Below are 26,331 nucleotides of genomic sequence, written 5' to 3' on the forward strand. Positions count from 1 at the left end.
TCACTTCAGTTCTTGAACATCAGAAGATGTTTGCTGGCTTACATATGGGATTTGAGATTTTATTTATAAGTTAGAAGATTTTTCATAAACATAGCTACATAGTCTTACTATGCTACACTACAGTTCCCAAAATATGTGAAACTTGAATGAGAAGGAGACAGGAAGTGGGTAGGCTAGACAACATCTTTAGTTTAGATGTATATTCCAGTTAAAATCAGTGAATAATTTTTAAAGTAACAGCTATTGATACTATGCATTATTTATTATTGACCCCTTTGAAATAATCTCTCCAGAGTTTTATGCCATGTTAAATTATTTCCCTTTTTCAGAATCATCTAATAAGACTTTAAAGATGTCTGGCTGGAAGCAAGGGCATGGAAAAGAGAACAGAACATATTTTATATGTTTTATGCAAAAACCAAGGCTCATTTTCTTTTCAGTGCATATCAGAAGCACAAAGTACATCTAGTTTCCCTGCATTTGATCATAATATAGCCCTTACGGACTATTTGCCTTATAAATTCATGTTTCTACAAATGCTTGTGGGAAAAGTCCTTATTCTTTCCATCTGCAGGCAAACTTTCTGCCATTTATATGTAGTTATTCCCATCAGGAAATTCACATTTTGTACTACACAATCCATGTGAAGGCAATCCAATGTAAAATAAGGGAATACAGCAATAGCACCTTTGTTTTCAATGAAGGAGAAAAATCCTCAGATTACTTTCCACAGTGTACTGATGTGTTTACCTGTTGTCTTTCCAGTTAATTTTTACTGATAATTGCTCAGCTATCAGGCTGCACCACTGCATCTTTTCATTTGAATTTAATTTTAACAAAATGTTCTTTATTTTCCTAAATGCGTTAATTTGAAGTTTGTTGTTTAAATTAATAGAGTATAAGATCAGCAATCACTGGAATCTTTACTAACAAGGCATTCTAGTGAAGTGAGAAATTTAATACATTTCTTAGCGAATATCCTAATAATTAATTATTCTCATCATTTAAAGCCTTGTTGCTTGTCTTGTCAGGTTTTACCAGATTTTCCTAGTTCTGTATAGTGTTCTAGTCACCACTGCCTTTAGCTGCAATTTCTCTCTCTTTCAGTCTTATAACACAGGTAACCAGACCAGCCTTGTGACAGCGCCAGCAGGTCCAAGAGTTAGAGAAAAAAGTCCAAAGCACTGCCCCCAGGACTAAAAATTAACTAGGTGGGGATATGATTAAAACAAGTACCTCAATGATTGCAAATTGTATGACTACATGAATATCATATTTTTTCATTATATAGGTATGGAATACGGTATATTCCCAAGAGTCTCTTGGATTTTTTTGGTGCTGACACATAATCTATTAACGTTGGTTTCACACTGTTGAAGCTTTAGTCTTGTGTTGTTGTTCTGGAGAGGCCATGAAGAAAGCTCAGTAATGCAGAAAATGTAGAACATATTGGTCTAAAATCACCCTCATTATTAAAACTACAGAGAGAAACATAGGAAATCAGAGGCTGAAAACACAGCTGAGAGAACTGAGAGTTGAATTCAACCACCAGTGAATTGCACTCCCACACACGTACAGCCCCAGACAATAGGCTGATTCAAGACAATGAATGCAGAAGAAAAAAGTCACTATTCTCCCTTTTCTCTTTGCAATGCTAATTCTTTTCCTCAAATTAAATGCCTTAGAAACAGATCCAGTGTTTAAATCCTTTCTTTCATAGTTGATAACATGAAATATGGTATGATATCACTTTGATTCCATCTTGACTCTGGGCAGAAACTTTTCCTGAATAAACATGTTCATGTTGAATTGGTGTCCTGAATGTATCACCATATCAAGACAAAACCTGCTGAGAGATAAGAAATACACCTTCCTGATGATACCACTATCTTATAATAACTACTATGTGAAGGATCTGTTACAAAGGAGTGTGGTGAGACACTAACATTTTTCATAAAAGGTACCTAAAGCCTTTTTATATACAAGATAAAGGAGCCAGCTGTTAGTCCATTATTTTTAGAAATGTACATGTGTAATAATTGAGGGCAGACAGTGCTACATTGGCAGCACAAACAGCATCCAGGTTGGCCATGCAGTCTGATCTTTATCCTGCATCTGACAGTGCATGGTGTGCTATGTAATATACAATTTAAGCCATAGGTATTTTCTCAGTATACTTGCCTTTACATTTTGTCCCTATTTCTGACTGGCTGGGATCAAATTTTTATTCCTTCAGCCACCTGGGAGTGTAGCCTATCTAACCATCAAAGCTCCTTCTTGAGGAAACAGGGAGAGATGAACACCCTGGATGATGTCTCATCTCAGATCACCACATTAGGTGTGTAAAATATGTTGAACAGTTTGCCTTTGGAGATGCTTATCTCTTCTCACTGACTAGAAAAGGAGCTTTGCTTGATAAAGCAGCTCTTTTATCTGACAGAAGTTAGATGAAAGGAATCTCAGGCATATGGGCCTAATTGGCCTCTCCCTGTTTATTATAAAGTGTCACATTGGCCAGGTCTCAGCCAATGTTCTTTGTCTGAAGCTCACCACAAACATAGAGGTCCCTGTCCTCAGAGCTTGCATTAGGAGATTCCATCATGTGCGTGCAGTTCTGGTATGCAGAGAGTGATGTAAGCCTGGCTTGGCAGAATCTTCATAGTTGTCCCCTTGGGAAGCTTAATTTAGTGTATTTTACTTGGCTTCCTGACATAAAAGGGGACTCAAGAAAGACAGCAACACCTCTCAAGTAATTAAACAAGGATTGCCTCCAATCTGATGAAGTGACAGCCTATTCTTCTCTTCAGTTTCTCAGTTTAAGCATAAAACATGGCTACAATCTAGCAGTAGGAAGGCAAACAGCTTTAAATTACAGAAGTGAACGACAAATATGTGAAGATTTATGTATCTTACTCATGTTTACATGTGTGTTTCCTTACTGTTATTATTTTTGAGATTATGAATGGGAACAGATTCCATAGCTGCTCAAATTAATAATGCAGGGACAAAATTTTAGTCCAGAAAGGGAAAAATAATACAGTTTTCATGGAAAGTTATCATTGAATGAACAATAATAAAAACAAATTAAAATAAGCTATAAATTGATGCATTGCTGTGTTCCCTGTCCCCCAACTCAAAGAAGAAATATAACATATGGTCTTTTCATAAATATTTCGGAAGTAAAGTGGCTTCTGGAAAGGATTGTAGTCTGAGATATGCACAGTTATCAGCATTTTAGAAGATTCAATTTGAAACATCTGCTAACTCTTGAAAGAGTTATGTTGAAACAAAAACCAGTCTTTATTTAGGAAGGTTGTATGCTCAGAGTTTTACATTCTCCCCTCTTTTCTGCAAGGATAGCGGGAAGAGGAGAGAGCTGCACTAGCATTTTGCTTTCACCTCTTCCAGGTCTGAGATTTAAAGCTTTATGGTGAAGAAAATCAAGGTGACAGATGCAAAGAGACAGTAAATTACTGACACACTCTTCTTCAGTCATGCTTTGAAGTGCTAAAGAATTCAGACCAAATCTCAGGCATGAAAGCTTTGTGAGGCAAACTGCAATTTACTAGGCCAGTGGAATGTAACAGATATATTTTAAAATAATGTATTTTTTTCAAATCTTGGAATTTGGGACAAGAAAGAAATTTGAAAACAGTAAATGTTTTTGACCTCTGCAATGTTTATGTTTTTGGTTTTATTGTTGTTATCAGTATGCAGTTACAATCCCTACAACTTGCACTTCTTCTAACCTTCCAGACAGACTATAAATATTTAACAGTTCTTGCAAGTTGATTTACATAGTACTTACTGGGTAAATAATACCTCACTTTTGAAAAATGTGTGCACAAATATAGTGCAGTGTAAATAATTAATCAAATATAATAACAGCAAAATAATAACAAGGAGGAAATACTAGTTTTGAGAAGACATACTGTCATCCTTAGATAGATTTTTTGAAACACTTGTCTTTTACTCTCTATCCTTATTTCTTTCTCTCTTCCTTCCTGTATGCTTCCTCTAATGAATTTGTGATTGCTATAAATTTCAATCAGAATTATTTTTTTCTGAAATGTTTTGCACACTATAAGTAAAAATCAGATCCTTTTAGAATACTTGCTGATATTTCATGTGTCAATCTGAGTGATTCATTCTAATATGAACTCGGATCTTGTAACAGGATCACAGATGGAAACAACTTCTTTCCTTTTTGGAGTGGCACCAAAATCAGAGTAGATTGTTGCCAGTTCATAGATCTGTACAATTTGATCCAGGTTGTGAAGCCATCAGAAAATTTTTCAGAGGAGTCATCTAGCTCTGAATCAAGAACAGAAATTCAAAATTAATTATTTACTTCAATAAACAATATTAACACATAGCTAGATCTTCAGAAATGTGTGGGGCAGTCCATGTTGCAGGAGCTGCCACATCCCTCTGTCTCCCACTCTAAGCAGTATCATAGGAATATCTGTCTTTGTGCATGATGCTTGCAGAGCTCCTGTTTGAAAGTCCAGCAAGTGGTGCTTGAGGTCATCATCTGAACTGCGTTAGAATCATACATTTTGATAGATAAGGGGAAAATAGAACAGTCATGAAAAGAAAATAACCAGCAGGAAAGGGAGAGTCACTAGAGCTCTGACAGGGCCCAGGCAATGTTCTGCTTAAAATGTCTTTCTAACAACCTTCTAAATGAGAGAGACAACTGTGTCCATCAAACAAAGGACAGAGTAGCTCTCAAGACAGTAAAAAGAGAGTTTGAAATATCTTCAGCCATGTTGCTGGGTAAGAAATAATACATTTTAGGGAAGTTATATAACTGCTTCTAGACAGAATATCATAGAAGTCTAAGCCAACTTAAATATGAGTTCAGGAAGGAACTTTCACATACCTCTGCCAATGAGTGTGACTGTCTCTATATTTCAACTTATAGTTTTATGTTCATTAGTATTTTTTTCAGCTGGCTAATTATTTTCTTTTGCTCTTAGAAATCCATTTAGACTCCTTCCTGTGAAACTTGCTCTTAGAAAACCATTTAGACTCCTTCCTGAACAGCTTGGATAAACAAAAAATATTTTTAAAATAGGACACTATTTTACACATCTTGGTAGAAGCTACTAAAGAACTAACAATTAGTTTTCCAAAATAAATTTCCAGGAATGTGTAAAGGAATAGATTTCTCCTTTGTCTAGTTCACATCAGAGAATTTACCCTCATCTAAGTCAACTTTCACATACTTCTCTTGAGGAGATGCATCAAATACTGTGCCTTTCATGGGAAGTTCATAAGATAGAATCATTGAATATCCTGAGTTGGAAGGGGCCCATAAGGATCACCAAAGTTCTTCTTCCACTTTGTTATCTTCTATTTTCATGAAAAAAAAGAATTAAACCCCTTCTTTTTTTAGTGTCTTGCTTTCTTTCTGGTGCAAAACAAAGCAATTTGAAAAATCACATACAGTTTTCTCGGTGATACGTTCTTTCCCATCTGATTATTATAGTACTCCTAATAATGGCCAAGTCAAAGTCATAACCTCACTGTTACCTCAGCTGGAAGGTGACACCCTCAAGGCAGAACAGATCTATCTGACATGGTAGCAGGAGTCACAACTGCCCTACTATTTCTGTTCAGCAACTGACAGAACTAGAGGACACAGCCTTAGCTATACCAAGGGAAATTAAGGTTGGATGTTAGGAAAGTTTTTTACAGAAAGGGTGGTAAAGTACTGGAATTGTCTGCCCAGGGAGGTGGTGGAGTCACCATCCCTGGATGTGTTTAAAAAAGATTGGATGTGGCACTCAGTGCCATGGTTTACTTGAGGTGTAAGTGAAGGGGTTGGACTTGATGATCTTAAAGGTCTCTTCCAGCCTAGTGATTCTGTGTGATTCTGTGATTCATGTCCCTTCACAATTCTTCTGAACAGTGCATCTATTCCTTAAAGAATATCCTCTAACAACTGATGAAAATTTGCAAGTTTTATATTGTAAGAGGAAACAGTGTTTGAACACAATCAAAAGGTGTGTGGTCTGGATCCACACTTTGCAGTCAGAATTAAAACTCCCCTACCTTCCTTCTTTCAGGAATTGCTATGGCCACAGACAAGCTCTCTATCAGTTTCCTAAAACATATATTCAACAATGGGACATTGTGCTGTGTCTGCCATAGACCCACAAAGTTTTCAGACAGAATATTTTCTGTGGAGTGGTGTTGGACAGCAAATATCTTAGGTGCCAGTGCTCTACTAGTAAATTAAATAATGTCAGGTAACATTCCCATGCAGTAACATTCAGTCATCCAAAGTAGTAAAGTTTTGTAAATTAGAACGATCATTAGTTTAGTAAACAATCATCAACTTAGTGAACAATTTAATAAACTAGAACAATAATTCTTTTGATCCAGGTCAATTAGAATCAAATCAAAAGGTTCCTGAGCATTGGTAAGGACATAGTATAGGTAAACATACCACAGAAATGTATGGAGCTATTTCCAGGATTTCTGAGGCAGCCCAGAAATTTTTGTATCATACTGTCAAGCCTCCTTGAAAATCTTAGAGAGTTTGTTTGTTGAGGGGGTTGTGTTTTGTTTTCTTTTTTTTTTTTTTTTTGGTTGGTTGGTTGGTTGGTTTTTGGTGTTGTTGTGTGGTTGGTGTTGTTTTGGTTGATTGGTTGGGGTTTTTTGAAAGCATAATTTGGTGCAATAACATACCTCCTGGAACTATGACATAGACATAGATTTTTAAACACTATAAATGTTAAACTTATCTTGGCTTCCTGGTGTTGTGTTCTCAAAAAACTCTAGATACAGCCATGCCTAAATTTTATACTTAAAATTTCTCTCCATAACAAGTCTTTCCATTTGCATCTGAACTTACATTACAATGACCACACTCATTATCTGTAATATCAGCAGAACAGAATAAGAAAATATGTTTACAGTTAACAATTAAAAGGGAAGGTTTCAAATCTCATTGCATTATGATGTCTTATGGCAATACCTGCATTCCACTAGCATGTGCTAAAAGCCAAGCCTAAATTGTTTCAGTGTATGGTTAGTGAGCCTGAATTTTTGTTCTTAGAAGTAGGAAATCATATGGATTCAATCATAATCTGAAGTCAGGGTATTCATATCTGGGTCTGTATCAAAAATATTTTCCTTATTTTTCATAGTATTTTTCACTACATTGTTGTTATATAAAAGATCTAAACAAACAATAAGGAAACCAAGCAATAGTTGTAACTATGTACATATTATTCAAATATGAACAAAGTGATGACAGCTGAAATAATGCTTTCCCATGGCTTTGTTTTTCATTTTTAGTAACATGGCACTTGTGCTCTTCATAGAAATATGGCACAGACAGCTATTGTCAGGGGGGCCTCCTTTCTAACCAGTGTTTTAAACTGTACATATTAGGGGTTCTTCTGTTTTAATGAAACATTTTCTCAAATGCTACCTTATATGCTATGTTTTAGTTATGCTCTTGTAAAACATTTATTTGCAAATGACGATAGAGAAAGTGAAGCATTCCCATAATGCTAAAAACCTCAGCACAGACACACCACTTAGTCTTTGAAGACTTGAGATGCAAAATGCAGTGTTTTTGAAATACTGGTATTTCAGAGATAAATGCTTAAGGCCACTAGACACATTAACAATGTGGTGTTTTCACACCTGCGATGTTCTCACCTGTCAGAGAAGTCTTATCAAATAAGAGATACTCGAGTGTAGCATGAATTGAGATATCTGAGTGGTACTAGCTTTATCCCTATGCTTCCTGGGTGAAATACTAACACTTCTGAACTCAGCTTTTAATCAAGAATTTTGTCCTTGTTTTCAACAGAGTTTGAGCTTGAGTCACCCATTTTTACTCCCTGTGGAAAAAAAAAAAAAATAAAAAAAAGTGGAATAAACTGTTGATGAGGGAGAAGAAATTAGCTTGCTTAGCAAGGCGTGAGGTATTCTTTCCCCACATAGGAGGTTATTGCAGGGTAGTGAACTAAGTCTGTGTGGAAGGTCCCAGTGTGGTTCTGTAAGAGCTCCCATAAGGATGGTAATGTAACCCTGCACTGAATTGCACCACGTTTCAGATGAGCTGTGCTGAAGCTCCCAGTGGGAAGGACCTCAATTACAAGGTCACACTGCAAAGCTGAGCCACCAAAAATGACACCAAACTCTGTGGCTCTCTGCCAGTCTTTAGAAATCAAAAAGGAAGCAAATTTATCTTCTGATCATGATCCTGACCAATATCAGAATAAATTTAAAACACATATAATGAATGTATATATTTATAACGCTGTTTTAATTTGGCTAGTATATTCCACTTGAGTATCAGAGTTTTAAAATTTACCATGAAGAGACCAAAGACAATTCAAGAAAATAGACATATAAATTTGGCCCTGGTAAATAAACAAATTACTCGGCTTTCAGTTACTAATCAGTTTAACTGCACTTCTCTAATTCATTTGGCTGGATCAGCTTTAGGGAATTGCCAAACAAAGACAGAGAGAGGAAAATGTTATTTCACAGAGTGCCTTGTGATGTACATAATAAATCCAGTCCTGCAGCTTGACTGTTTGCTGATGACAACAGGCCAGGCCTTCAATGTCATGACCTCTGATGGGCTAAGGGGCATGACTCTCAAAGGGTTAATCTTTTCCACCTGTTGCTGACCACAGAGCAAGCTCTCTTGGCCGGTCTCCTACCAGGAGAATGTGGCCCCTGACCTCTGTGGGAGTGGGATGCTGCAGTAGAGCCTCTCCCTAACAAGCACTCCAATCTGGCACTCTCACCCCAGCTCTCCAGTGGCTGACTCCAGTGGTAAAGCAAGCTGTGAACAGCAGTCTTTGAATTGAAACGCAAGGGTAAAGATGGGGTACAACCCCTAAAATATTTCAGTCAGCTCACTGTGAGTGTTACCATGAGCTGCATATGCTGTGTTGCTGATTTGGACTCTTCCTTATGAAAATATTAGAACAACTCAATCTGAAATAGCAAATATAATAACTAGAAAAGTCAAGAATATTGAAATTGAGATGGAATTTCAGTCAAAAGCAAGTTTTGGATGTCAAAGTTGTTGCTCTCCAGTAAGTACAACTGTTCTGATCTATTAGATGCAAGCACACAAAAAGCAAAGGCATAAGACCATTCTCACAGTGTAGCCACTATATATAGGGAATTTATTCTGAAGATTCAAGGCACATTTACGAAAACTAAATTCTTTTTCTTCCCTTGTGATTAATTTGAATCTGAATCCTACCCACCTGGGAAGGGAGTTCCTCAAACACCATAAATGTTTTACTTATACAGTAACCAATGCAAGAGCATCTCTGACATCTGCTAAGTTTTTCTGCTCATGGCCTTTGCTGCTTTGCTACTCAACCTCTTCACCTATTTGAGCTTTTTCTTCCTGTGAAGACATTTTTGTCAAGTTTTCTTGTTGGCCACAATAATGATCCACAGAAAAACCTCTGTAAAAATCCTTTCATCAAATTGCCTACCTAGAGAAAGATTGTACCTGTGTTTATAGCACAAGCCTAGGATGTCTTAAGCCTTCCAGGCACTGCAGCTTGCAAGTGACCTTGACCAAAACCTCCAGCTACAGCCTTAAAAGTACTTTAATGTTCTAAAGCCTCCTCTATGTTGCCATGTGGTAGAAGTCTCAGCTCTAAGGCAGAACTATAAGTATATGAATTGTGATACCAATGTCAACACACTTGGGGAATTTGAATCTTGAATTAGAAAGTTGTGAAATGCAAAGGGAATGATATGTAAAATAGCCTGTTTGATCAAATCCTCTCTATGGTGAGAGGGGCCTAACTGTTGGAACTTTACCCACGAATTAGCCTTCAAAGGCAGTTATCTGATTCCAATATATAGGAAACAGCAGTAATATCACAGAAAAGTACATATCCCCAACAAGCTGGGTTCAAGTCCACAATATTTGAATCAGGACATGCAGCATTAATAAACACATATTTGAACATTCATACTCTCTCTACAGATCTTTCAACAATTACCATAGTAGTGATGTTGTTTGGGTTTTGCCTTTTTTCTTTTATAAGTTCTCTGTATTCTTCACATGTGTATTTATAACTCTGCCACCTATTTTATTAGTAGCTAGTTTTCCCAGTACTTTTCCATGGCCTTTCCCTAAGCAGAAAGACAAAATAAATCCCAGAACTCTAAGCCCTTAAGGAGGTACAAGGTATCCTATCTTGGTTCTTCCTGGGAAGCAAGGCCAAGAACATCTCTTCAAGATACATTATATGGACAAAGTACAACTAGTGCTGAAGGGGAGGGTCCAGAGAAAGAACTTGACCTGGGGAAGAATTGCATCACCACTCATCCTTCTATAAAAATGTACCCACCCCTGAGCGGGGTGGCTTTTGTGGACACATTTCCATAACTGCTCCTAAAGGCCTTCAAATAAAGATCCCCTTTTATACTACTTCCTTACTAAATTATCTCTCGAGTTTCATTTCCAGGTTAAGAAAAAGGCAACAGTAGAGGCCTGAATGTTCATCTGCTAGCAAGCCACGATATGATGAGCCATGTACTGCAACCCAGAATCTCACTTTCTCTGCAACCTAAATGTAAGACCCTTCACTGAATGTTATGGCTCAGTCTCTATTACCTTTCTGACAGATGCCAATAAAGGCAAGAGAAAAATTCCTAACCCACATACTTGTTCATCTGTCCTGTCCTTCTCTCTCAGTACTTATCTATATGCATAAATGCTAAATCCACAAATTGCTTATGGAAATCCCATCACCAAAGGAATGTAGAAAAGAATATGTGGGTAGAAGACAATGAACCATTGGAGCTTGTCATTTACTGCCTACGTGCTGCCCTTATGCCATGCTCTGCTTCCTTGCATGCAACAGGACTTCTCCGATTCTGGCAGCCTGGCTGCTCATGGAAGCAGTACAGGTGTCCCCAGTGGAATTCTACCTGGGAATGTGATATAAATAAGATCAGGACCAGATATAGAAAAACACAGGCATTTACACTCAAGTGAGGAAATTAACTATTTAATTAATGTGTTAATATGACAAATTCAATATTCCAAAGTATTCTTTATTCATAATAGCATTCTTTGTATCTTGTTCTTCATCCAGGCTTTCAAAGAGAGAACTAGATTTATTTCCATTTGTGTCTTGTGGGGTTTTATTGTATGACACTGATTCAAATTCCAAAACTGACTAATCACTAGTGACACACTAAGAAAAAAGTTCTTCTTGGAGAATATTAATTGCCATTTAGTTTAGCAAAGCAAATAGCCATCTATGAAAAATTCCCTACACATTCCTTTAGAAGCCTTCAAATATTTCCTACTTCAGACAGCATTTTCTTTACATCTGTTGAGGGCCCCATAAAACTTGCTCATGTACATATTTCTATAGAAATCAAGTGACCATTCTTTCCACATGTCTGGGGTTCCAAGGAACAGAGAATGCTTTATTTCTGGTTAGGTCTGTCAGGTTGGGCTTTTCTTCTTTAGGTTGGTGATCAATTGTGTCAACATCTCTGTAGGTAGAGGTGGTGTTAAATAAGAGACTGGTCAGCTATAAATTATCTGGAGCCCTACAGGACTTCCTGAAAGGCACATGAAGAAATAATTGGGCTTCATGTTGTCCTGTGTGACTTCTGGGCATTCATCACTAATGGACCATGTGAAAGGGTTAAGGCTGTGATTTGCTGAAACCCACCTCAGAATGAACATTGGAGAGCTAGAGAGAGGGAAGGGCAGAATAATGTGGAGAAGATTTGTTTCAGTTCTGTTAAAGCTTGATTATTCTGCAGGGTACTCATTCTGCAGAGAGAAGAGGAGAGCAGAATAGCAAAGTGCACTGGTGGGTAAAAGGAAAAGGAAGTTAGGCTTTTCAGTGGTAAATGTTGTCGCTTTTGTGGTGATGACTACAGTCTAACAGAAAATACTAAAGTAAGGAAGAGGCAGAGAAATGTACTTTCAAAGAGGACAAACTATGTCTTACCCTTATATGTACAAACATTTTCAACCCTTGACATTCAGATTTACGTATTTACATATGATTGCAAATCCACACTGGAGCTTTCTCACTCATATTAGAACCATTTTAACGAAAAGCTAACTGCACTGATGAATCCAGTCGCAGAGAGATACAAGATAGCATTAATGCATGTTGGGAAGGCAAGCATCGAGTATAGTCACCAGCTCTAACCTAAAAGCAGTCTAGTCATTGGCTGCAACAGCTCCTGGCCTTACTTTTCTTTGATAATAAACAAGGATATACTGCTCCCAAATGTGGGATGTTCCCCTACAGGAGGGATGGCTCTATGCTTTATAACTATACATCACAATTTGGGAGTTGGCTGTGTGGAGACTCTTCTGATAATCTCTCAACCCATAGTCTGTTTATATCCACTGAAGGTTCTGAAGTAGCTGCCCACAAAGATTTGAACACGATGGTGAGTAGAGTAATTCTAAAACAAGTTTTTGTCACAGAGTTTAAACCCCACCATAGCATGTGGTGACCAAGGACTTCCAACATGTCATGCACAGATGTTTCCAGCTCTTGCAAAGAAAGGGCATTTGGTTTATAAAAAATAAAAAGGTTTTTCTGTATCATTTGCAAAATGTAAATGTCAAAAATGTCTCTGAAACATAGAAATTCTATTTCACATAAAAAAAGAATGTTTCTATGTCTTTCTTTTCAAAGACTTGTAAAATTTTACATCTGAAGGAGAAAAACAAATTGTTATGCCTTGGGGAAGGAAATATTTATTTCAAACAATAATTATAATACTTCTTTGTAATCAATACTCTCTCACATATACACACACTAAATTCACCTGTCCCAGCTCAAGTTTTTAGGAAATGCATGTTAGCCTAGGATGGGGAAATGTGAAATCAGGACACTCATGGTACCAAATACAAGACACAGATCAATTGCTAGCTTCACACTCAGGCTTGCAGATAATGAGCAGTTTGGTATGAAATGATGAAACTTCCCTCTGGAGGTTTCTAGATTATATAGATTTATAACATATGGTTCATTCTTGAGTCCAGTAACTCTGAAATGCTCTGTGAGCAGAAAGTATGCCTGTGATGAAAAGGCAAAGTTAAGTAAAAGGGTCTTGTTTTCATGGCAAAATTCTGGTATACAGGCAAATGCCTTTTCCAAAAGTACATACACTTCTCAAATTGCATTATAATACTACAAAAAACAAACAACAAAAGAACAAAACAAATAAAACAGCTATTTTGATAGTTTCCTTCTTAAAAACCTCAAACAACTAATTGTAATTGAGGTTAATTTGATCTCATGTCAGCCTTCTGACATATTCTAATTCCACTAATTTCATATATTGCAGAGAATAAACAGAATTTACTGTAACTCTCCTCTGCAATTGTGCATATATTTTTTTTTATTTATCTGACAATAAGACTTTTGGAAGACATTTTATGTACTATTGCTTCTGATAGGAAGCACTTTATTATTACTGGTATCTTCATTTTTACAGTATCATTTAGGTAATGTGAGGTACATTAAAATAGGTTATGGGAAAAGAACTAGTCCTGAACTGTGCTGTAATTACAGTGTTCTTATGACCTTGCTTTTCTGAGGCCAGGCAGAGGTAATTTTTTCCTTGCTAGCTCAGCTCAAAGCCTAGTGATTTTGGGTGTGCTTTGAGGTGTGAGGCAGCTTGTGGGCTACTGGGTTTGTCCTCACTTTTCTGCTGCCTGCAGCCAACATTCGTACAGTGTGACAAGGACACAAGGTAAATATTTCATTTTTTTAATCTTGTGTTCTGTTTCCTTGCCTTAAGCACTGGGTGAGAACATCATGGCAACAACTGCTTGTGTTATTTTTCTGCTCTGAACTGTCAGTTAATCTCATAAATCTCAGTCTACCTAGACACTGTCACCTTTTCTTCTTAGTTCCACTGATCTTTGTCATCATATTGTGTACTTCTAAGAGACAGATACATACAAAGCTGACATACGTGGGATGCTCCAGAGCACCACAAACAATAGAAAACTATAACACATTTTACTGTGGAAAGTGCACAAGGGGGGCTGTGTCCTATGCCCAGCAGTCTGATGGTACACCTGAGGAAATTTCTTACTTCAAAATCAGAGGTAAACTGGTTGAGATTTTCATTGCCTAATATAATGAGTCCATTGTCTTGATTGATGTCTCAACATCTATTCCAACACCAATAAATGACAAAAATAAACCAGGTTTGTTAATAATAATTATAAATATTAAGATATTAAATATTAAAACATAGATGAACAGTGATGTAAAATGGACTGATAAGGCAGGAAGAATTGAGCAACTGGGCAGTCTCATCCAAGGCACATGATTGGGAGCACACAAACACTGCACCATGGTACTCATGGAATAGGACATGTTTTCTATCAGGAAAAGTTCATTTTCTGAGCATTTTTTACTCTGATTTTCGGTGTCCATATAACCAGAGTTATGCCTGCAACACTGTCTTCTTGGTATAACTGATACATCACTGTCTCTGACAGAATGAAAGATTTATAGAGAAAATCCACATAATATTTGAGGACTTTCTGTCCGTGAAAGATGAAATCACAGACCATCATTCCTCTTTCCCTTCTCTTGAGTTATTCATGTATTTCTGCATATGAACCTACTGAAAATACTACAAATATAGACAAGCTGAGAATTGAATTCTGTTGATGTTTTGGTGAGCTAGAAAAATAAATGCTTCTCATTTGAGCTAAAAGGTAACAAAATAGTATTAGGATATTAGCCTGGCTGCAGAAGAGAAAGCAAATATTGACAACATGCTGAGTAAGAACAAAACAAGCAAACAAATAAGCTCAAGCAAATAGAGCTCAAAGCCTTGTGAAATAATAAATCAATTGAGGGATTTTGATATATTTATGATAAGAGCATTTCTTTCTAGCAATTCAGAATACTTTGCAGCTACAGAATGACCAACATTGCAAGACCTACAAGAAAATAAAGTAAAATATATCCGGGATTTTTTGCAACAAAGCTTTAGATAGTTCAAAGAAATTAAGACAGACTTTGTAAATGCAATGCACATTTGTGTTTCTTAGGTATGAAATGCCACAGCTATCTGTGGCAGTTCAAATCTTTCTGAATTAAAAAAATAAATAACAAGTTCTGCTGACTTCTATCAGTCTCTCAGATTATGATAGATTTTACAAGTGTTATCAACGAAATCTGATTTGGCATTCTGCTATCCAATATTTATTAAAGTTGCAGGCTGATCCTATCACCCTGTTTGGGTGAGTAATCCTAATTCCTCCAAGAACTTCTACTGATATCTTGTAAATAGGATTTAATCCCAGGGCTTGATAAGAAAACTGATAATATGGTTGCCTATAAAAGAAGAATTTAAAACATTATCAACAGTAGAACTATGTGTCTTTTTGCTTTCCTTGCAATGGGAAATGGAGATACAAGTATGTTCTTTTTTTAAGGGGTTATCATTGCTTCACAATGTGCAGAGCTTAGAAACTGCTTGGAACATCAATGAGAATAGACAACAGAACCAAACCAGTTCATGCACATATTTCTGTCTAGCATCCACCAAATGTTTTTCCATGTGCTACTGCACTATAATTTCACAGGTGATCATCCATCTTCACATTACGTTCCTAAAATGGATACAGACCAGGATCCATCACAGATCAGGGAAAATGAAGGCTTAAAGAATATCTTTAATAAAATCTATTCTTTAAAGATTTTCCTGATCATAGTGGTTCCAATTAAAACAAAAGCAGATTAATTATATTTGAAATATGACAAAAGAATTTTCAAAATCTCTAATTGGAAATAAAAGAAGCAAATTTTGTTTCTCTAAATAAATTCCATGTCTATTAGATACCTAATGGCCTAGGTACTTATTACAAACCTATAGATGAGTTTTCAAAAATGTGGTAGACAGTTTATTCCAGTTCCAGTTCTCTACAGTATGCGACTTATATTTAAGATCCTGTGCCTTCAAAGCTGTCTATTTGCTATGCATTGGAAACAAAAGGAGTTTAGCACGTCAGTCTTGCTTAAATTTAGAAGTTAAGTATCTCAAATCATTCCCCTGAATCCAATTTTCAATCTCTCTGTTCTTTTGTTCCTTTTCAAAAATAAAGCTAATACTGTCCCTGTCTTCTATCCACATACATTTCTTCAAAGGAATTGGGGTTTTTTGCATCTCCCAGCTCACCTGGAACATCTAGATATGATCAAAACATTCATGTCATGGTGTAAGCTTTTAACAGTTTCCTTACATCCACATAAAGTCACTCTTCTTTTTTTTTTTTTTTTTTTTTGTAAGTACTGCTTTCAGTGCCAAAATGTATAAATAGTTAAGAGAGATGATTCAGTTAAGCAAGCTTATACTACTCTGTGGTGTAGGGCAATGAAAAAGGGGAAGGGGAAGGGGAAGGGGAAGGGGAAGGGGAAGGGGAAGGGGAAGGGGAAGGGGAAGGGGAAGGGGAGGTGAGGTGAGGCAAGGAAAGGCAAGAAAAGGAAAGGAATCCCCAAGCCTATCACCCCTTTTTTAACACTGATTTTCCCTGTAACAGAAGGACAAGGAGAGTAACCATTTTGCATGTATTACCATCTACAAAATGCTTTGGAAAAACATTTCTGTCATCTGTAAACAAGGTGAATGAGCTACATTAGCAATGTAATTGAGACAAAAGAAGACTGTACAACAGTTTTCTAATTAATGAAACATGAACCTCCAGAGCATTAGCAGCTGATCCAATTACAAAATATTAGCTGCTGTGGAAGGGACTCATGAACAGCAAGGTCACAGCACAAACTCCTTGCAGATGTTAGATAAGTTGACACCTGCAAATCATTTGGAAGCAAGTATTTATTTAAATGTCTTATTGTGCTACCAGTTTCTCTGTTTTCTTTCATGCTAAAGCTTTGCTTCCCTGGGAATTAGAAAGAATTAGAAGAAAGTCAGTGTAACATTTTTTGCTATGTACAGTTCTAATTAGCATAATTTTTGTTTTATGTTCTTGTCTCAGCAGACAGGTCAATAAAGAAATCCAAAAATATTAGCAGTGGATTTATTCCCCAGTCTGATTCTCATTTCTTCAGCAAAAGAACTTTCTCTAGTGTCTCTCACATTTCAATTTTATATTACAGCATAGGGTGTAAAATACTGATAAGCCCTTCAAAAATTCATTATTTGTCTACATTCATGCCAACCTCCTGTCCATATATTCATCTTCTTGTTGATGTATTTTCAGAACTCTTCAGAGGCAGGAATAGTGAACAGAGACATGGAGGACAAGGTGTCTTCAGACAAATGTTACAGGAGCCCTGGGAGATTCATAGTTCCTAGAAACTGGCATATGCGGGCAATGCTACAAACAGGATTCCTCTCTGGAGGGTTCATAGCCTGGTCTGGCACTACTCTGACACCATTCCTGCAAAAAGTCCTGGGTTTCTTGCAGTCACTTCCAGCTCTGTGATGTGCTTGTGTGTTGTGGTCATGCTCAAACATGTTCATTGGTACAAGGACTTAAACCTAGTTTTTCCCATTTTCAGCTTTATTTCTTACTGACAGAAAGATAAAATCAAGTCTGTTCTTCACCCAGAGGGTGGTTGGGCACTGGAACACAGGCTCCCCAGGGAAGTGGTCACAGCACCAAGCTTGACAGAATTCAAACCTGTGTGTGCTCAAGCACATGGTGTGACTCTTGTGGTGCCCTGGACAGAGCCAGGAGTTAGACTTGATGATCCTGGTGGGTGTCGTCCAACTCAGGACATTCTGTGTTTCTGTAATTCTGTATAAGAGCCAAGCAGACTCTTCTTTTTCTGGCAGTAATGTTAATTTTACCTGTGCATTAGCAGGAAGTCTGTTTGAAGAAATATAATTCTGACCCCATATGCTTTTGACCCCAGCCTACTTCCTTTTCACCATGCCAGCTGGAATACTCCAAAGTGGCATTATACACACAAAGGAAGCAAAAGCCAGCCTGGCAGTCAGTCTGTGTAACCAACCAGCAGACGACTAAAGCTCCAAAGCAGATTCTAGAGCTCACTGCAGTCAGCTGCTAAGACACTATTACAAAATATTATTAATCCAAGTGACCTGAGATGATCAGTGACAGTGGCTGCTCAATATGGATTTATTTATTCTGTATGGAAAAATAAACAGCAATAAACAAAAAAATCCATCTTCCAGTTTAAAAATTCCCACTGCATTATCTGCTCCAATGCCTAATGCTAATATTGTTAGTAGTCATGACTGTGTTTGATCTGGGCTATAATCTCACTTTTACAGAATCTAAAAAGTTCTAAGCTTGTTCAGAGACAAACAATGCCTAAATAAAAAAGGCTTAACTTTCTATATGTGTTCAGCTTATCTAATTTACCATCTTTTCCTAGCTAAGATTTGAACATTTTGAAATGTGTGTTGCCATGACTGCAGAAAACATTCTAATTTTAGATTCTGTTAATCTCTCATCTTAAAATATAGCAAGGCAACTAATAACAGCCCTACAGATCCTTCTCTTCTGATGATTCAGCTAAATTATTAAAGTATTAGAGTCCACTCAGATGCACAAAAGTGGTTTTAGACACATCTTCGTGAAATTTTTATGCCAAGGAAAACCCTTTAATGTGAAACTAATTTTCTGCACTGTTTACTAACAAGACACAGATTTAGAGCTAATTTTAGAGGTAAAATTAATAGATGCTATTCACATTCTATTTGTAAGTATCTCATTATGCAATGATAGATGTTCTAATCTGTTACATAGGCAGTAAAATGGGATTTAGCTAAATACATTAAAAAGTATACATTTAATGAAGAACCAAGATTTTGATTCTTCTGTCCACATTAAACATGCATACATGAATGTACATAAACACTCTGCCACAGAAATTATTGCAAACAACCATAACAATTCACTTGTTTAAAATGAAAACAAATGTTCAGAAAGAGAGAGCTTTGCTGTCCTTTGAAGCATTCTGCTTTAATACTTAGTAATCTCAAAGCACAGTGATTCACAAAACACAACAAAATTTACATGGAATTAATGTGGAAGCAGGTTATTATGTATTTGGAATGCAGACATTGGCTGTGATATAGTACTCACAAGCATATTTCCATTTTAGTTCCAGCATGGCATTCTTAGGGTTTTACCGTTTTGGTTGGTTTTGGATAGAAGTACAAATCTTTATCCCATGGCAATGTTAGAAAACACCAAAATAACCATATAATTTAACCACTGAATGCAACTTGGATTTTCCACAGTCCTTTGTTGAAAATCTTCTGATTTGTATAAACTTACACATATAAACAAATTTCTGCTTTCAGATTAACCTGTACTAACATTTTAGTCAGAATAAGTTGAGCATATTTGCTGTGAATCCCTTGATTGTCATCTTGTACATTACTATAATTGGCTTTACGGAGCAGTTTCAGAACCCCTGAACTGGGATAATTTCAGCTGGAATTAACTCAGGAGGTGTACTACAGAAGTGCAGTTTCACCTAGTAATGAAAATAAGATCCACAGGACCATGTTTTGGTTAGATGGCGTTACATGGCGTTAGCCATTTCACTATGAAAGTTTTCTCCTACGGGTCCAAAACATTTAATAGGATGTATTCTGTAAAGACTATGTGCATGCATATTTTTATAGAGCAAAACTCACATCAAAAACACACACAAACATATTTTAAGTGTCAGTATTGACAGGAAAATAAACTGTACTGAAATGTGACATTTGTCTAGAACATCCCAATCCCTCTACTTTGGAGATGATTATGATATAACCATGAATTATATGTTAACATTCTTCCTCTCTGGGACCTCTACCTCATTACACATGACAGATGATGATTGCTTGTAGAAGAGATCTACACACACGACTTTATTTTATTCCCTCCTTCCAGTGTATGTATGTGCATTTATTTTCTATACATTATTCAAATCCTGCTCTGAAGACAGATATATTATCTATTAGACTTTCCTACAGCACTCATCTTCATAGGCTATATATATATCCTAATAAATAAAAGAAGCCAGGGTCTGTTTTCCGAAGCTGAGAGCAAGTAGAATGGGACAACTGCATCCAGAAAACTGAACTTCCCTTCTGGCAGAGCAGAATCACCTCATCCTTAAAGTGTCTTGGATACAGACACAATCACATGCAATGTTTGCTGTCCTGCAAGGGTGTCCTGGGCATTTGTGACAAGAGTTCTGTGTGTTCAGTCAAAAGCATGACCAGAAGCATGTTAACAATTAAATGAGAGTGTGGCTGGTATGCAAACATGAAAGTCTGTGTCTTGATCTTCTTTAATTTATTTGCATAAAATACAAAGTTACTGCACAGTCTGTGACTTGTGTTTCCAGTTCTGAATGAGCTGAAGGAGGGCTCATGCCAATTTTACTGATGTGATCATTAGACATGAACATGAACATCCACATTTTCCAGTAATGTTCAGTTAGTTCCCAGTCTGATGTATCACATATCAGAGTTTTCAGAGATTTTTCTAAAATACTTAAGAAATGGCTAAATGGTATCAGACCAAAAATCCCTTTCAAAATAATATTCAAAATACAAGAGGTTGCTCAGATTCAGTTTGAGACGCTGCAGTATTTTTTCTTAGTTCTTTTCCTCCCATTTCCTCCCATGTCTTTAGACTATCACAGAGACTCAAACTCTTCCAGAGTGTACACTTTTTAGTGTATTTAGTGAAATCTTCCAGAGTTCTTTTCTAAGTAGTGATGATTAATTAAGAAATTTTTATTTTATGTGCATAGTTATAATACCTGTTTTCTTTTTCTTTTTCTTTTTCCTGTTTGCATCATTTCCCAACCATTGACATTTCCCCTGTGGTTTTGTTAACTTGTCATTCTGTGTTGCCTCTACAACTTAGTGCCAGTTTAGGCTGTGCTATATTATTTTGCATCAACACTCATTTCATATGTTCAGAATACAATGGCTCAAGCAGCAGCTGTGAGTACTCAGCAGTTCTGCAAACAAGGCATAAAAGTCTAAAAATGTACATTCTAAAAAAGGAGGACTGTGTAATTAATGAACAAAAAAGAAAAGTTCAGCTTAGGTAACTTGCTAGGCAAGCTCTGTGGCAGGGATAAAAATTGGTAGAAATACTTCAAGTAAAGATCTATTGGAAATTACTATTTCATTCAGATATCTTCTGTTCCAACAACTTAGGGCAATGGTCTGAGAAACCTCTACCCATATTTCTAACATCAGAAGCCACATGGTCTAGTTTTGGATGGGATAATTAATTTTCTTCATAGGAGTTGCATAGGGTAATATTTGGATTTGTTATGAAAACAGTCTTAAAAACAGAGGTGTGTTTATTGCTAAATAACAATAACAAAAATAGCCTTGATGCTTACATAGCATTTTCTGTCCTTTAACTCATCCCACCAGAGAGGAGGCTGGGGGTGCACAAGGAGGTGGGAGGCAGACACAGCCAGGACAGTGACCCCAACTGACCATGGGGACATCCCAGACCATGTGATGTCATGCTCAGCATATAAAGCTGGGAAAAGAAGAAGGAAGGGAGCACATTTGCAGTGATGGTGTTTGTCTTCCCAAGTCACTGCCAGGCATCATTCAGCTCTGCTTTCCTGGGCATGGCTGAACACCTTCCTGCTCTTGGAAAATCCTGAATCAATTCCCTTTTTTGCTTTAATGGAGTGCAACAATTTTGCTTTAACATTCAACTGTTTTAATCTCAAGCCATGAGTTTTCTCACTTTTACACTTCAGATTCTCTCCCTCATCTCACTGCAGGGTAGTGGCAGCATGGGGCTGAGCTGTTGGCCAGGGTAAAATCATGATGCTGAAGGATACTGGTTTATTCTAAAATGTTGCAGTCCTATTAGCACAGGAGCAAAATATTTCAAATTTCTTTAAACTCTAATTCCAATAATCTGGCCTTCAATTCCATGTGAAGTTCTGGGATATCTGATTTAATATTTATCACAATTGCATTCTTGCACAACTCATGAAGAATGCACCAACTATCACACTAGCACTCCACAACACTCCTTATCTCAGAGGAGAAAGACTAATCAGTAAAAAAGAACAAATAAGGACTGAGTTACTATTTGCAATATACAATAATTTCCAGATTAATTATTTCTACAGAAAAGTTATGGAAACTGACATTACTGACAACACATCTCTCCTCACTCATGTGTCATGAAAAAGGTAGCATCTTCTGCCTTTCCTTAGAGAGTGCTTGAAAAAACCCAACATGCACAAAAAAATATATTGAAAATGTATTTTTCTCCTTTGTTCCTTAAAATTCTGTAGCTGGTTAGGTCCATTGCTTATGCCAACTCCACTTCATTTTTCCCTTTCCACGTCTGTGCCACATGGAGCAGTGCATCAACAGCTTTCCTCTCTTTTTCCATAAACATTAAGACACAAATCTCTCCAGGAATATTTTGGTGTGCAACACTGCAAGGAACCTGCAAGAGCTGCCATATCTGTAAAGGCATGAGTCCTTCCTTTAATTTAGCAAAGTCTTTTGAACTATTGGATACACAGAACAAGAGACAAACTTACCAAATTTTCCAAGAGCTCAAGAAAGCACTGTTAATAGCAAAAGGTACAGAGTTATAAACGCCTTTTAATTCGTCTAAGTGCAAGAGAAGGAAATAAAATATTATCAAACATTAGAGCTTTACAAAGGTTCTCATTCAAAATTCTTCATGGGATACTGGCAAGGAGGGAAATTAGTTTAATAAAAATGTCATATATTATTGGAGGCTTAAGTGGTAATATTTTTTCTTCTTTAACTGAAGAGATTAAATACTTGAAGAATTAAGAAATAATGCCAAATCTCTAAACTTTACATATAAAGTTTCTTCCCTGAGCATTTCCAAAGTATACAAGGAATAAGCACCACTATTCTCAGTTAAATAAATGTCAGGTCTGGCCTTCCATGTGGATAAAGCACTAAGAGCTATATCAAGCAGAGCAGACAGGCTTTCTCCAGGAAATACCACACATGGAAAGGAGGGGCATACTTCTTCTGAAGTGCAATACTTAAGGGAAATATCTCTTTATGATTCTTAAAACACAGCCTTTTTGTTGGGACTGTCCCATGGATACAGTGGAATATGAAACTTACAGATAACTGAGCTGTGGGTATATCCACCTCTTTTAATTTTAGTTCTAAGTCATATTAAAACCATTTAACGTGTTACTCCTTTAAGGTCAGCATCACAGTTCTCCAGGAGTTGCAAAGATCCAGTGAGATGTTTGGCTTATATAAATTTATGGCTGCTCAACTGGATTTGAAAGCCTTCATAATCATAACCTCTAAGAAGATACTTCTTCAGGAAAAATAATTGCATTATCTATGTTTAATTACAATTCTGGATTTGTCTTTAACTATTATATTTGAATGATCCCTTGCAAAATTGGCCCAAGTCAGCACTCAGTGTGTATGAGTTATTGTAGTGAGGGATCACTCACAACAGACAATCTGGATAAGAACACGTGCTTTCAAAGGGCCAAATTGCTCAGTTATATGGAAGCTGCCAGGCTTGAGCTGTTGACCACAGGTCCAGAGAACGGCTCCAGTAATTATAACTGATTTGCATGAATGTAGTCCTACTGACTCTGGAGTCATGCAGCACCATGTAGAGTATGGAAAACCATATGTTTTCCAGTCCTACAAACTGACATTTGAAGTCAAGGTTGAGAGGGACAAGGAAGCAGGGAAATAAGGGAAATAGAGAACAGTGGAATCACGATTTAGTACAGGAATGGTTTATGGTCACACAGCCTGAGGAATATTTGTCCTTATACCCCACTACCAGACTTTACCCTGCTTGCATACCTCACTGTTTTTACATGATTTCCTGCAACATGAGTGTGCTCCAGACAGGGGCACATAGCCAAAATGCTCCCTGGGCTCTGTTTCTGTGTCTCTTGTGGTTGTGGGGCCTTTGCAGGGACTCTTAGCAGGGCAGTGAGGTACACTGCAACAACACTTAGGGGTACATGGGAATGCCTTCAGAATCTAAAGACAACATAGCTATGGGTCTGTCTCTTTTAAGAGTCTGAGGCTGCAGTCATGGTGTAACAGCTGAGTTTGTGAGGCAACAGGTTCATCAATGCTCCCAGTGCTGGAGCTGGGTATGAAGGTGTGGGTGGGCAGACTGGAGTCACCTGGGTGTGCATGGTCAAATCACAGTCAGAGTTTTTCAGCTGCCTTCAGGGTACTTGGAACCATGAAGCCCTGATTTTGGCCTCAAGACTGCAGTTAGCAATGGCAATGGATGATGAATTTAGTCTCACTCTTGCTCCCACATATAGTATTGTCTAGATTTCCTTGAACCCTTTAAAAGCTCGTGTTACTTTGACCAGCTTTGAAAGGGAAGTGGGGACAGCTCCTGCAGTAAAAACTCATTGTCAAGGAAGATGTGGATCTTCCAGGAGGAAGGTCATCAGATATCTGGTTATCAGATATAAAGGAGCCAGAGGAGAGCAGTGTGTCATGCTTCATCTCTAGACAACTCTGCACTTCTCAAGGTTTCTGACATTGAGTATCAGAGAACATTATACCATAATGTAAAGAGGGTGCAGGCTTCCAGGAACTTTTGTTGCCACAGTTTTTTTTAATGTCTTATATATTCTGCAGCCAAGCAAAGGGATAGATTCAACATGAAATGAGAATCATAGACAAATCCTGAGACTGTTTTTGTACTATACTTCCTTTCCTGTTACACAGAATAACAGTTACAAACCAGCAAGACAAAGAGTTGATATGATTACCATTGTAACAATACACTTCAGAGTGTCTGTGTTTCCCTCATCTTTTCTCTCTGGGATTGTCTTGACTGGAAAGTGCCTCTATTTCTTATAAATCATCAGTTGCTGCTGTCTTTTTCAGTAAGGCTATTTATGGATAACTTCTTTTCTTCCAGACAATCATCCAGTTTATGGGGACTGATTTTGACATAAAAATGCTGTACAGTTTTTCTAAACATAGTTTTTTGTTTCTTTACTTAATACTTAGTAAAGAATTCTGAGCATGAAATCTTGCTTTCCTGTATGATATCCTGTAATATATTTCAGTCTAAGTGTAAATAATAATTTCTCTTTAGAAAATGAAAGCATAGTAACTAAGGAATAACTCCTGATCTGTGGTGACCCAACCCTTTGTGAAACCATGGTGCAAAATAGATCACAGGTCAATCTGTGAAAAAAGGGGGAGTAAATATATTTAACTGGATAATTTCACCTGTTAACTTGCTGCATAACTTTATACAGAGGAGTAGTAAATGTTGGTTCAGCTGGTGCAGGAGTATGGCATGAAGGTTAGGAACTTATTAATCCAGGCTTCTTATGAAATATTATGTGTTTTAAAGTGCTACAAAAGACTGTAGCCTCCTTCTCTCAATTCCCACATTTTTTCAGATGACCATGATTGATATTATTGGAGGATTCAGAGCACAACTAAAATTTGAGTGCTTTATAAGGGAAAATTCACAAGTGGTTTGGGAAGCCTAGGAAGAAAGGCTGAAGGAAATATCAAAGGAAATTTGATACTATCAAATCACCTGGCTGAAGCACCAGTAACACACCTGAATTTAAGGCCCCTAGTGAACACTTTAAAACACATACATATATTCCCTGTGCAGTCAATCCAGAAAACCAAACAGTAGCTACTATCCATGTTTAAAAAGAAAAGAGCTCATTGTGAGGGCTGCCGAAACCTGTCTCTTTCCACTAGCTGGTCAGAGAAATAATATTTTCCCCAAGTTACTCTTTAAGCACCTTAAATTCTCATACAAATGACAGACTATGTATCCCCACTATAATCTTACTTCATTGTCTAAACTGGGTGCTGACAGTAAGATTATCTCCTGTGAATGCTGCTTAGGACATTAACTGGGAATAATACAGCAGCATCCTGAAATCACGTATGCTTCTCATTTTTTTTGTCAGATAAGTAACACTAATACTTCAGGAGTCTTTCACTCTTCATTTTGCTGCAGCTTTCTGTTCCCTTTTCCCCCAAAGGAATGGTGTAAAAGGATTTAGCGTGGCAGAGTGCCTGGCCCCAGAGAGCAATACTCTGTATAGCTGATGTGACAGCCATGCTGTGTAAAATAAAGGAATAATCATTTTTCCTCTGGTCATCTGAAACATTCACTGAAAATACAGATAAAAGCCTACAAAACTGAACCCTAATGAGCTCATGCAATGGAACTAAAAAGAATATTATCATAACATATTTTTAAGCAGTCTAAATATTTTTTTTTCTCAAGTGGAACATGCTGTTGAACCTATGTGCAAAATCATCCCCCATCATCTCTGT

The 26,331-nt window shown here is 37.1% G+C and overlaps 1 long non-coding RNA gene across 1 annotated transcript; it reads right to left on the reverse strand.

Annotated features, from left to right (window-relative positions):
* Positions 1 to 20,789: 20,789 nt before the first annotated feature.
* LOC135297908 (uncharacterized) lies at positions 20,790 to 24,476 on the reverse strand. Its single transcript, XR_010359837.1, has 3 exons — positions 23,845 to 24,476; positions 22,563 to 22,589; positions 20,790 to 22,483 (listed from the first exon to the last, which is right to left on the reverse strand). It is a non-coding gene; the product is annotated as an uncharacterized LOC135297908 (long non-coding RNA).
* Between the last annotated feature and the right edge of the window lie 1,855 nt (positions 24,477 to 26,331).

The sequence above is a fragment of the Passer domesticus genome, chromosome 3 (genome assembly GCF_036417665.1).
Source record: "Passer domesticus isolate bPasDom1 chromosome 3, bPasDom1.hap1, whole genome shotgun sequence".
Lineage (NCBI taxonomy): Eukaryota > Metazoa > Chordata > Aves > Passeriformes > Passeridae > Passer > Passer domesticus.